The following is a 14,828-nucleotide window of genomic DNA, read 5'->3' as shown; positions in this document are numbered from 1 at the left end:
ATGACACTAGTACAGTTTTTAGCCCATTGAGAGCCTTACTTACGGGCTATCCGCTGCCAGCAGTTATCCCCTGCCTATTCAGGTCTACAAAGTCTAGTTTAGCACCGATAACAACGGATGTACACGATTAAGTTTGGACTAAGGAATCAGCTGTAAGCAGCAACACTTTACATCCTGATAAGCTCTCATAAGAGTGCAACCTGTGTGAAACCATCACTTTAGCATTGTTCACTACTGGTAGTGACTAGGATAACAGAGTAGTACTATAGACTTAACCAGTCTATTTTTATCTGTGTCATACACATCACACTACACAACACGATTTTAACGAAGTTATTTAATAAACCTATTTTATTTTATGTATATATCAATTCACCCCTGACCAAATTATATTATAAAGGTTTGCTGTGCGCCTCTTAGAAGGGATCTTTGGTGCCTCCTTTAGGCACATCTCTCTTTCTCTTCCTACCGACTTTAAAACCCACAAATCTGGGATTCAGGGCCGCCAACAGGGGGGTCTGCTGGGGTTGGCGTCCCAGGCCCCAAGAGTTAGGGGACCAGGCTGTCCGGGCCCCCTGTGTGACCGTGGCCATTAAAAACAAAACAAAAATAGTGTGGCTGCACCCGGTGCCGGTTCTCTCTGACGGCAGCACCGGAAGCGCGCCGGCATGAGAGGGAGGCCCGGCGCGCACGTGAGCAGCAGCGTTGGACAGTTGCCTGCATTAGTCCGGCAGCAACTGCTGTGACCTGCTGCTGGGCCCCCGCAGTCACTGCCCCCCCGCAGCACCGCCAGCCATTGTCCTCCCCCGCAGCACCCCCAGCCACCACCACCACCCCTGCAGGCACCACCCCCCCACAGGCACCGCCCCCCCCACAGCCAACGCCAAACACTGGGCCCCCCCTGCATCACGGCCTCCCCTCGCAGTCACTGCCCCACCTGCATCCACCGCCCCACCCCGCAGCACCGCCAGCCACGGTTCCCCCTCCCGCGGCACTCCCAGCCACTGCCCCCCCGCAGCACCGGCAGCCACTGGGCTCCTCCCGCATCACTGCCAGCCACCACACCCCACAGCACCGCCAGCCACCGCTCCCCCTGCAGCACCACCAGCCACCACCCCCACAGCACCGCCAGCCACTGGCCCCTTACCCCGCAGCATCGCCAGCCACCGCCCCCCCCACAGCACTGCCGCCACCCCTGTAGCACCATCAGCCACCCCCGCAGCACTGCCAGCCACTGGCCTCTTCCCCCACAGCATCGCCAGCCACCGCCCCCCCCCGCAGCACTGCCACCCCTCCTGTAGCACCACCAGCCACCGCCACCCCCTGCAGCTTCCGCCCCCTGCAACAACTGGCCCTCTGCATCCACCGGCACACTGCCCCCCCCGCAGCCACCCCCCCCCCCCCACAGCCACCGGGCCTGACCTGAGACCATCCCCAAGGTAAGTCTGATTTTTATATATATTGGGGGGGTGGGGGTATATTTTTTATATGTATTTGGTGGAGTTTGGGGTATATTTTTATATGTATTGGGGGTTGGGGTATATATTTTTTATATGTATTGGGGGGTCGGGTACTTTTTATATGTATTGGGGGGGTATTTTTATATGTTTTTGGAGGACGTGGGGGTATTTTTTATATGTATTGGGGAAGGGCTATATTTTTATATGTATTTCGAGGGTCTCTCATATTTTAGCATTGTGCCCAGTATTTTTGGACACGCCACCTGGCAACCCTTGCCGTCCCCCCCACCATCCTGCAGCCACCGGCCTAATGCCACTTCTTGTAGCAATGACACCCCCTTCGCAGCCACCGGCCCTCCCGCAGCAAGGCCCCCCCACGTCATCGTCCCCCCGTAGCAGCCATCGGTGCGCCTCCCCCACAGTAGCAGCCACTGCCCCCCCCATAAGCAGCCACTGCCACCGGCCCCCACCGCCCAGTAGCAGCCAACAGCCGTCCCTAAGCCACCGGCCCACCACCCATCCTGCAGACACCGCCCCCCCCTCTGATTTTTATTTGTATTGGGGGTTAAGTAAAAGTTTTTTTTCCGTGGTAGGTGCGCTATGGGTTTGGGGGGTGGGGGTGGTGTGGCCCTGCTCCTTTCATTTGTCCCAGGCCCCATGATTTCGGTTGGCGGCCCTGCTGGGTTTTGTCATGGGGTGCAGGAAAAATGATCTTCCTTCTTGTTGATAGATTTTATGGATCTTTACAGACCATAAAATCTTATAAACAGTGGAAATAAGCAAAAGCCCTTTAATGTACCTTAAAAGACATTCCTGAGAAGGTTCAGAGGGTGGGGCCAGGAAGACAGTCCAAAGGTTTGTGTAAGTTTACTAAATATAACATACTGTGGATCTGATATTAGTCAGAAGAATAACAAATATATCTTTGTAACATTGTGACAATCACACACATTTTATGATGCTAAACAATCCCTGTGAGGGGGCAAAGGTCATATATCCGTCTGTCTCAAACTGTACAAAGATTGTCTCTGTGCCTGCGGCAAATTCACCCGAAGGCGATAAGCCGAGTCACAATATTCTAGGCATTAAAATGTTGCAACATGGAACACATTAAATGCTGATACTAAGCAGGTGATAAAAAGGATAGAAAGGATCCCAATAAGGGCCTGTATTGTTCTGACAATACTAGTGCTCTCAGTACCTGGTCCATGCTGGAAAGAATCGGCAATAGGAACACCCCCGATCTCCAAATTCATAACCAGAATTTACCAGGGCACATTCACCACATCATATCCAACCAAGACCATCCAACCCAGGGGGAAACGTGAAGAATGCACCATATTTGTCTGCAAGCTGGTAAACAGATTTAAAGAACAGGTCAACACGTGTATTTAATACATTAAGGGAGATTGTGACGATGCTAGAAGTTGTACACTGCGCATGTGCGGCGAGACCCGGCAGTGTTTTTTTCTGCGCGAGCGCAACGGCAACATGCGATGGGTGCGAGTGACGGTGCGCGTCTATTAGTACCGTAACGTCACTCGTGTTACGTTTTTTTGTTACAGCGCAATGATTTTTCCCCATAAAAACCCTGTAAGCGCCAGCAAAGACGTTTCACTTCAATGGGCATTAATAATACACATTATGAATGATGCACCTCAGGTCCTCCAGCAATAAAGAGCAATCATTATGTATTTATCATACCATAATCACACATTACTAACCAGCGCTTTGCCGTAAGACACATTATTGGGCTGGAAGAGATCCTACTGCTCATTTATCGCACAATATGTCTAACATTGCTGCATAATATATACATATATACATACATACAGTACATGCATATACAGGGCTGCTGGAACTATTTTGTGACTGGAGCTGCTGTGCATCGTGGTGTTAGACACCCACCCCAATCTGACAGAACATAACGGTACAGATGCGCACCCCAATCTGACAGAACATGGCGGTACAGATGCGCACCCCAATCTGACAGAACATGGCGGTACAGATGCGCACCCCAATCTGACAGAAGATGGCGGTACAGACGCACGCAGATAAACACTTACGGGAATGAAATAAAAGGTTTCTGGGACGAAAGTTCATGCAATCCGTTCTCCAGGTATCAATTCCCAGAAGCGGGGTTGATGCAGGGAACAAGATGCAGTCTTTTGGCTGGGGGCGCAACTTGCCACCCCTATATCTTCGCCAAACGAAAGAATTTCATTCTGCCCTTGCAGAATTCGTTTACAAGTCCCTAGATCTTACGAAATCCTGAGCGGGGTACTAATTCGTGGTTGCGCTGAAAATGTCCTTTTTGCACCGCCCGCTATCCTTTCCGATGTAAAGCAGAGAACACCTCCCCGATGGCGTGCACGGGCTTATAATACCCTCACAAGCCTATCTGGGCAATGGGCAACCGATCCTTGGTGTGGGAGCCAAATTCTGCCCTATGGCAAGGTTGCCAATAGTTCCTGTAGCCGGGCAAAGGGCGTCACGGAAGGCTAAGGGTTATGTGCTAAATTCTCACTTGACCCGCTTAGCATACCTGACCAAACCCCCTTGCCCCGGCAACAGAAAGTCTACCTGCCTTGAGATACCTCAAAAACCAGAGACAGAACATGAAACACAGACAGAGCTCAGTGCGCATCCAGAGAAACTCATACACGGCACAGTGCCTAAATATATATGTATAAATATCTATTAAATAAAATGGTCTTTGAGTTTAACATTTTGGCCAAATTGTTGTAAGCCCCTGAGCCACTGCACGGCAGACCACATCTCAAGTGTACCTAACACTAATATAAATTTGTAATAACCTGTGCATTACCAGGAAGAATGATTTATAATAAATCTGTCAAAATTAGTTGCATAGTTCTAAGTCTGAAGCTTTTATTAACCTGTACATTACCAGGAAAAGCACTCTGTATTAGATTTGTCACAATCATACTGCAAGCAAGCAAGTTCCCCTGAGAGTGGGAGATGCTATGGAGTGAGCTTTTAACCAATATGAGCTTGTAGGTGTTCTATATGTTTTGTAATTCTTGAGATACCTCACCATTTGCTAGGCAAATGGCTTTAATTCATTTACCGGCACTTCACACCCATGCTGGGTTACAATCTTTGAAGCTCCGGGCTTCCACAGACATCCTGACGGCATCTCCCCAGGGTCTCTTAAAAGCCCGGGCATTCAGTTATGCATGACTCCCCATGGAATGGCTAAACACAAATTATCTGAGTGAATCTTTAATGTATCTGCTGTCCCTTTGAATGCCCTGTAAATCCCCCAGCTCACATAATTTTAAATGTACCTACACCTGGGCTATGCCCGTTTATGTATTTATACACATGGTACAATTAATAAAATCATATCAATCTGAATGATTCCCTTCTAACCCTTTGCATACATAAAATTAGAAAGCTAGGACATTCCTAACTAAAGTTATACCTTTAATTGTGTAAGGGCTTTGATGTGAGGTGTTTAAACAATACATTTCCCCGTCTGCGGTCGGAACTCAATGTAGCAATCAAACCACAGACGTACTTATGCAATTGACCTGAATTGACTGAGTTAACCACAGCCTACAGTGTTACAATTTCGGAAACACTTATCTAACCACAAGCCAATTATTCAATTAACTTTGTGGTTATGGCTGTTCCCCGGTTTGTCTTGTGGTTTAGGCAGTGATACAATGTTGCAATTTCATTGCTCACCGCAAACCGCAAGCTGACTTATCCAATTAACTAAAGCGGAAAAGAGAAAAAGTTCCTCCTTGAATGCACTCGGATGAGCCAGTATTGATAGTAATGAGTGTGTTAAAAACCTTTTAATCACAAGAGAAGGTTAAAAAAGAATTGTACAGAGGGGCATGGTATATATAATCCAAGGCCAGCCCCTAAAAGGCAAACCAGCAGAATCGTCCTCACTCTTGAGGAGATATGGGTATAACAACACCTAAATGTGGAACTGTGTCGCTCAGATAGTACCCTTTCCTATAATACCAGATTAGAGGGTCCATAAACCATATGGAAATCCTTATGTCAATAATTCAATGAACCTAAAATGATATAGGTCATTGAAGCTAAGTCTGGAGGGTAATTATCTTACACCGACTGGACAGATGGTATATATCTGGGTGATGTCCCTAGTCCACTTAAGCGGTGTGTATAGTAGAAAAACAAGACATGGTGAAAACAATAACAACGCAACAAAGATTATAGTCAAAAAAAGAAAAAACTCAACCACCATGTACATATAGTAGTGAGATGTGTAGCTAAATAGTGTGTGAGCTCTGCAAAGGACAAGCACAAAGTGTGCTAACGGAGACGCCCTGAGGCACGGTTCAAAGACCGTATCCAGTTATAGCCTCTATATACTCGTTGATGTTTAGTGCAGAGATCAAAATCACAAAAAGCCTCTAACAAAGATTATAATCAAAAAAAGAAAAAACTCAACCACCATGTACATATAGTAGTGAGATGTGTAGCTAAATAGTGTGTGAGCTCTGCAAAGGGCAAGCACAAAGTGTGCTAACGGAGACGCCCTGAGGCACGGTTCAAAGACCGTATCCAGTTATAGCCTCTATATACTCGTTGATGTTTAGTGCAGAGATCAAAATCACAAAAAGCCTCTCTAGAGTCCAGTAGTTAGCACTAATCAGGCCCAGTAGTTATAGGTTGCTGATAAGTACATGGGGTGAGGAACAAACTAACTCATAAATCAGATTAAGTCTCCCTCTAAGCAGGTAAATATAATATATACACAGCTAGCGCTGATAATGGTCAGTTAACAGAACCCCTGATTACATCCCCCTCTCTTATTTGCACATATTATGCTGGTAACCTGAATGGTAGCTATGATAGAGTGAAAACATAGCAGACATAACAATTCACAGTAGATTGTCAGGACAGGATAGTATCTTCAGTCCTAATAAGGGTGCTACTTAGCTCTTGTGTGCACTCAAAAGCCGCTGCACCATCGTTGGTAGAGGGGAACGGCAGCATAATACCAGGGGAGGGGTATTCTGGTCTCGAGGCAGCAGCTACAGCCGCGGAGGCGCCATCTTGGGTGCGGTGACGTCAGGTGACTACGAGCGTGGTGACGTCACCGCACCCAAGATGGCGCCTCCGCGGCTGTAGCTGCTGCCTCGAGACCAGAATACCCCTCCCCTGGTATTATGCTGCCGTTCCCCTCTACCAACGATGGTGCAGCGGCTTTTGAGTGCACACAAGAGCTAAGTAGCACCCTTATTAGGACTGAAGATACTATCCTGTCCTGACAATCTACTGTGAATTGTTATGTCTGCTATGTTTTCACTCTATCATAGCTACCATTCAGGTTACCAGCATAATATGTGCAAATAAGAGAGGGGGATGTAATCAGGGGTTCTGTTAACTGACCATTATCAGCCCTAGCTGTGTATATATTATATTTACCTGCTTAGAGGGAGACTTAATCTGATTTATGAGTTAGTTTGTTCCTCACCCCATGTACTTATCAGCAACCTATAACTACTGGGCCTGATTAGTGCTAACTACTGGACTCTAGAGAGGCTTTTTGTGATTTTGATCTCTGCACTAAACATCAACGAGTATATAGAGGCTATAACTGGATACGGTCTTTGAACCGTGCCTCAGGGCGTCTCCGTTAGCACACTTTGTGCTTGCCCTTTGCAGAGCTCACACACTATTTAGCTACACATCTCACTACTATATGTACATGGTGGTTGAGTTTTTTCTTTTTTTGATTATAATCTTTGTTAGAGGCTTTTTGTGATTTTGATCTCTGCACTAAACATCAACGAGTATATAGAGGCTATAACTGGATACGGTCTTTGAACCGTGCCTCAGGGCGTCTCCGTTAGCACACTTTGTGCTTGTCCTTTGCAGAGCTCACACACTATTTAGCTACACATCTCACTACTATATGTACATGGTGGTTGAGTTTTTTCTTTTTTTGACTATAATCTTTGTTGCGTTGTTATTGTTTTCACCATGTCTTGTTTTTCTACTATACACACCGCTTAAGTGGACTAGGGACATCACCCAGATATATACCATCTGTCCAGTCGGTGTAAGATAATTACCCTCCAGACTTAGCTTCAATGACCTATATCATTTTAGGTTCATTGAATTATTGACATAAGGATTTCCATATGGTTTATGGACCCTCTAATCTGGTATTATAGGAAAGGGTACTATCTGAGCGACACAGTTCCACATTTAGGTGTTGTTATACCCATATCTCCTCAAGAGTGAGGACGATTCTGCTGGTTTGCCTTTTAGGGGCTGGCCTTGGATTATATATACCATGCCCCTCTGTACAATTCTTTTTTAACCTTCTCTTGTGATTAAAAGGTTTTTAACACACTCATTACTATCAATACTGGCTTATCCGAGTGCATTCAAGGAGGAACTTTTTCTCTTTTCCGCTTTGGTTATACTTTTCCTCTTTTGCACCGGTATTTGGCTCGACACCTTATTACTTATACACTTTTTACCTGCTGATGCGGGAGCATCCCTTACCCCTCCCTCCCCCCCCTCCCCATTCTTGGATTATCTTATCCAATTAACCCCTTAAAACCCTGTTAGAAGGCCCTTTTGCACCCCGGGAACATTTTACACAGTTTAAAATACATTTTTAGGACTGCAGTCAGCTCTGCACCGCAGAACTGACACTCTAAAAATACCTTTGATGACTCAGGGGTACCTAGCCGGGTAGATTACTTTTATTTTCATGGCATAGGTACCCCTTCACCGTCACAGACACGTACCCCAATCTGACAGAACATGGCGATACAGACACGCGCCCCAATGTGACAGAACATGGCGATACAGACACGCGCCCCAATGTGACAGAACATGGCTGATAATGTGTATTTTATAGGGGGTACTCTATATCGATTTATAAAGTTAAGTTGTTTTTCTGTTGTTCACCTTTGCACCATATATGCCCCATCTATGTTGGATGAATGCCAAGTATGTGTTCGGAAGGTAGTTCCTGTAAAAGCAGGAAGTCTGGACACATGCGCAATGTCACACTGTACTATTTCAGCATTTTAGTGTCTCAAGTCTCGAGTCAGAATTTATGACTTCATTCAAAGACAGACTAGTGTGACTTTTAGATAAGGAGTTAATGTTAGAAAAGGGGAAGTAAGTTTTCTGCACGTATACTCGCTCGCTTGCTTAGCTATATAACCCCTGATGTAACCAAGAATAAACTAGGGTGAAGTATTTGACAAAGCTGTGTCTGACTCAAATTACTTTCTGTGAGGATTCAGGGATCGCGGCGTCCGCGCCCTGGTTCCTCTTCACCTGCGTTAACCTCCGCTGCCGTGGCGCGCGCCCCTCGCTGGCGTCACTCACCTCCGGCGTCTCGGGGGTTCCCCGCCGTACTCTGCGTCCTCAGGCTCCTGCAGGATCTTCATGCTCTCACGCGGCCGCCATGTTTCCCGGGTGCGCGCCTGAACAGCGTGCGCCGGGTGAAGATAATTTATTCACTCTTGCTGTGAAAACCCGCCCCCAGCTCACTAATAGGACCTCCTGCCAAAACAAGAGTCCTCACCTGCCTGCCAATCAAGGGGACCTATCCAGGATGGCTCCACGCATTCCTCCAGGCCTGCCTCCACCTCTGATTGGTCAGCCACACTTTATAATGCCTGTCCTTCCTCTCACTCATTGCTCGACATAGTTTTCCACTAGGATACTACTCTGGCATTCTCTCTCTCATTCTCTCAGGTACGACTTGGTTTGGCAGATGTCTTTCTCTGGCTCTCGACCCCTGCTTGGACAACACCTTGCGGAATTCTCCAATCCCTGACCTTGGCTAAAACGGCAACGACGACGGCACTTCTACACCGGTACCGGCAAGTATTGTTAGCTAAACGTCACCTGGCCTGGCAACGCCTAATCACCACACTCCGGACACACTCCTTTTGCTGTGGGTGCGTGCCCATATACGTTCCTCACCTCAGTAGAAGGGACGGGTCTGGTCTGCGGGCAGCACCGGCGTAACATTATGTCGAGCCCACAAGACGCAGACCAGACTGATGTGGACTCTATGATGACGACCATGTACCAACAAGTCCAGGCCTTAACGGATCAAGTGGCTCTCCTCTCCCAACAGGTACAGGACCTTTCTCTACGGGCACCACCTGCGGCTGCACCGCCGGCGCAGTCTGATTCAACATCCACTTCATCCTCAGCTCCGAAGATTCCGGCTCCGAGGCCCTACGCAGGGGACCCCCACGCTTGTCGTGGCTTTCTCAACCAGTGTGAGATCCAGTTCGAGATGGCTCCGCAGCTGTATGCTACTGGCCGGAAAAAGGTAGCCTACGTATATAGTCTGCTCACAGGTAATGCACTGGCATGGGCCTCCCCAATCTGGGAACTACGCCCAGATATTACCCGAGATTACGCAGCCTTCAGACGAGACTTTCGACAGGTCTTCGATACCCCCGCATGACAAGAGACTGCTTCTGATTCTCTGCTGGAGCTTACACAGGGACGTCGGCCTGTGGCCCAATACGCCTTGGAATTCAGAACCATAGCAGCTAAGACTCGTTGGGGTCAGGAGGCCTTAGTCTCCGTCTTCTGGAAAGGCCTATCGGACTCCCTGAAGGATGAACTTGCTTCTCAACCCAGGCCAGGACTGCTGGAGGACCTCATCACCCTGGTTATTCGTATGGACCAGCGCCTTCAGGTACGCCGCGCTCAGCGTCAGCAACCCCGGTCTACGCCTTTCCGTGCTCCCTTTTCCAGGTTCTCTACTACCCTGAGACCTGTCTTCTCCCCTCTGCTGGTGCTGGAGGCTCCAGAGGCGATGCAACTCGGAGTCCAGCAACCTCGGTACCGTTACGACAACTTCGCTCTACCGGAGAGTCGTGCCATCATTGCGGATCTTCTGAGCAGCGCACTCGTAACAATCTACCATCTCCGGGAAACGACCAACCCCAGTGAGTACGAAGGGGCGCTCCCTGGGTGCTAAATCTCCTTGTCCCCCTCCCAGAAGGGAACTTCCTAAAAGATTGACCATTCCCATCTCCCTTTTGGGGCTGACCTTCAGCACCTCCACAGCAGCGTTTATCGATTCCGGCGCAGGAGGGAACTTCATGGATCAGACCTTTTCTGAACAAAATCAGATTCCACTTTCCAAGAAGAACTCTTCCGTTGCCTTGGTCGGGATTGATAATCAGCCTTTCACTCCGGCTTATATCTCCTTGGAGACCGGACCTATCACCCTTTCTACTCATTCTCACAAAGAGACTCTGGGCTTTGACGTGTTTCATGCCCCGGGAACACCGATCACGCTTGGCTTGCCCTGGTTACAGAAGCACAATCCGCTCATCGATTGGGTTTCTCCTAATCCTACTGACTGGAGGTCAAGGTCAGAGGAGTCTTCTTTGTCTACCGAGCGACCATCCTTTCTATTAGCTAGCACATCCAGTCCTCTGAGGGAGTTACCTTCTCCGTACGCAGAATTTTTGGATGTTTTTAGCAAGACACAGTCTGAGCTCCTATCCCCTCATCGTTCCTACGATTGTCCGATTGACCTGGTATCTGGATATACCTTGCCTAAGGCCAAATCTTACCCTCTCTCGTTGCCCGAGACGGAAGCTATGGACGAATATATTCGTGAGAATCTTAAGCGGGGCTTTATACGTCATTCCAACTCCCCTGCGGGGGCCGGATTCTTCTTCGTCAAGAAGAAGGATGGTACTCTCAGACCATGTTTTGATTACTGGGGTCTGAACCATATTACGGTAAAGAATCGTTATCCACTCCCACTCATCTCCGAACTCTTTGATAGACTTCAGGGGGCCAACCTCTTTACTAAACTTGACCTTAGTGGGGCATACAACCTCATCCGCATCCGTGATGGCGATGAATGGAAGACTGCCCTTACACCCGTAGCGGACACTACGAATATCTAGTGATGCCCTTCGGTTTGTGCAATGCACCAGCAGTTTTTCAGGACTTCATCAATGACATTTTTTGGGACGTTCTCAATCGCTTTGTCATTGTCTACCTGGATGACATCCTTATTTTTTCTCAAAACTTACAGGATCATATCATCCACACGAAGTTTGTGCTTTCACGCCTCCGAGAGAACCGGTTGTTTGCCAAGATGGAGAAATGCATTTTTCACCAGTCTACCACTTCCTTTCTCGGATACATCATCTCCAACAGAGGCTTGGCCATGGACCCAGAGAAACTGAAAGCCGTCGTGGATTGGCCGCAACCCAATTCCCTCAAATCTATTCAACGGTTTTTAGGTTTTTCCAACTATTACCGGAAGTTTATCCGTAACTTTTCTACCATTGTCGCCCCTATCACGGCACTGACCCAAAAAGGTGCAGATCCTTCATCTTGGTCTCCAGAGGCAGTTACGGCATTAGAAACGCTGAAACAAGCTTTTGTCTCTGCTCCCATCCTTCGACACCCAAACACTAATTTCCCATTCACCCTAGAGGTTGACGCTTCGGACTGTGGGGCTGGTGCGGTTCTGTCTCAGAAATTTTCTTCCCAGGATAAACTTCAGCCTTGCGGGTTTTTCTCCAAAAAGTTTTCTTCTGCAGAGAGAAATTATGACGTGGGCAATAGGGAACTTTTGGCCGTCAAGTTGGCCCTTCAAGAATGGAGACATCTTCTGGAGGGGTCTAAAGAGCCATTCACTATTCTCACGGACCATAAAAACTTATTGTACATTGAGAATGCCCGTCGTTTAGGTCCTCGCCAAGCCCGCTGGTCGTTATTTTTCTCCAGATTTAATTTTGTTCTCTCATATATTCCCGGCACTAAGAACGTCAAGGCGGATGCCCTCTCCCGGCAATACTCTTCTGAAGAGAGATCGGAAAAGACCACCGAGCCCATCCTCCCTAAACAAAGAATCTTAGCAGCTGTGGCATTCAAGAATCTTGAGAAGATCATCAAGTCACAAGAGAATCTTCCGACCGGTCTTGAGGTTCCAAAAGACTCTTTGTATGTAGAACCCAAATTCGTCCCTGAAATATTGGACTGGGGACATGCCGCCCGTTCGGCAGGGCATCCTGGATTCAAGAAGACTTTGGATCTCATCCGTCGCACTTTCTGGTGGCCCAATATGGTTAAAACCATTCTTGAATTTATACGGTCCTGTCCGGTATGTGCGCGTAACAAGATTCCTCGTCAGAAACCTCAGGGTCTCCTCTTACCTTTACCTATTCCGGAGCGTCCCTGGTCCCACATATCGATGGATTTTATTGTGGAGTTGCCTAGGTCGAATGGCATGAATACCATTCTTGTGGTAGTAGATCGGTTTTCCAAGATGGCACACTTTATCCCTCTCAAATGATTACCCTCCTCACCCGCCCTAGCTGATATTTTCTCCAAAGAGATTTTCCGTATCCATGGGATTCCCATATCCATCGTGTCTGATCGGGGCTCCCAGTTCGTCTCCAAGTTCTGGAGGAATTTCACCAAGAGACTGGGTATCTCATCTTCCTTTTCTTCTGGATATCACCCTCAATCCAACGGACAGACCGAGAGGGTTAATCAATCCCTCGAGAAATACTTAAGGTGCTTCGTCTCTAATTCTCAGGATGACTGGGCAGAATTACTTATCTGGGCTGAGTACGCCTTTAATTCTTCCAGGAATGAGTCTACCCGTGAGACCCCCTTCTTTATCAACTATGGATTCCATCCGGCTCGCCTACCTATTTCTAAAGACTCCTCTGGAGTACCAGCCGTGGACGAGCATATTGCCCTCCTACAAGACTCTTGGTCCAGAATCCAATCTGCACTACAAAAAGCATCCTTGTCTTCTAAAACCCAGGCTGATTGTCACCATCGTCCGGCACGCAACTACAAACCCGGGGACAAGGTTTGGCTATCATCCAAGAACATCCATCTCAAAACTCCTTCCCTCAAATTGGCTCCTAGGTTTCTGGGTCCCTTTTCCATCTTGGAGCAGGTAAATCCGGTTTCCTTCTGACTCCAACTTCCTCAAAGCATGAGAATTCCGAATGTCTTTCACACCTCGCTTCTCAAACCATTCATCTCCAGTAGCCTCTTTCCGGACCACACTTCTAAACCAGATCCTGTGATGGTACAGGGTAACGAAGAGTACGAGATACAGGCTTTACTGGATTCACGTCTTTCAAGAGGTAAACTCCACTTCTTGGTCCACTGGAGAGGTTTTGGACCCGAAGAGAGGTCATGGGTACCCCTGAAAGATATTCATGCTCCAGGACTCCTCAAACGCTTCCGAAAGAAGTTTCCATCAAAACCATGGAAGGATCGTCCTGAGGCCGATCCTGAGGGGGGGGGTACTGTGAGGATTCAGGGATCGCGGTGTCCGCGCCCTGGTTCCTCTTCACCTGCGTTAACCCTCGCTGCCGTGGCGCGCGCCCCTCGCTGGCGTCACTCACCTCCGGCGGCTCTGGGGGTTCCCCGCCGTACTCTGTGTCCTCGGGCTCCTGCGGGATCTTCATGCTCTCACGCGGTCGCCATGTTTCCCGGGCGCACGCCTGAACAGTGCGCGCCGGGTGAAGATAATTTATTCACTGCTCTTGCAGTGAAAACCCGCCCCCAGCTCACTAATAGGACCTCCTGCCAAAACAAGAGACCTCACCTGCCTGCCAATCAAGGGGACCTATCCAGGATGGCTCCACGCATTCCTCCAGGCCTGCCTCCACCTCTGATTGGTCAGCCACACTTTATAATGCCTGTCCTTCCTCTCACTCATTGCTCGACATAGTTTTCCACTAGGATACTACTCTGGCATTCTCTCTCTCATTCTCTCAGGTACGACTTGGTTTGGCGGACGTCTTTCTCTGGCTCTCGACCCCTGCTTGGACAACGACCTTCCGGAATACTCCAATCCCTGACCTTGGCTAAAACGGCAACGACGACGGCACTTCTACACCGGTACCGGCAAGTATTGCTAGCTAAACGTCACCTGGCCTGGCAACGCCTAATCACCACACTCCGGACACGCTCCTTTTGCTGTGGGTGCGTGCCCATATACGTTCCTCACCTCAGTAGAAGGGAGGGGTCTGGTCTGCGGGCAGCACCGGCGTAACACTTTCTCCTCTGTGGTGCTCGTATTCTTTTCCTGTCCAGCACCTTAGGAGTAGTAAAGGCCTCTCGAGAGGGTCTTCCAAGGGAAGGGGAAGGTCCATACTAAGTTGGAGTAAAGGACAAATTTACAATGGCGATACAGACGCATGCCCCAATCTGACAGAACATGGCGGTACAGACGCACGCTCCAATCTGACAGGACACGGCGGTACAGATGCGCGCCCCAATCTGACAGAACATGGCGGTACATACGCGCGCTCCAATCTGACAGAACATGGCGGTACAGACACGCGCCCCAATCAAGAGTATATA

The sequence above is a fragment of the Ascaphus truei genome, chromosome 11, assembly GCF_040206685.1.
Source record: "Ascaphus truei isolate aAscTru1 chromosome 11, aAscTru1.hap1, whole genome shotgun sequence".
Taxonomy (NCBI): Eukaryota; Metazoa; Chordata; class Amphibia; order Anura; family Ascaphidae; genus Ascaphus; species Ascaphus truei.
This window is presented reverse-complemented; position numbering follows the sequence as displayed.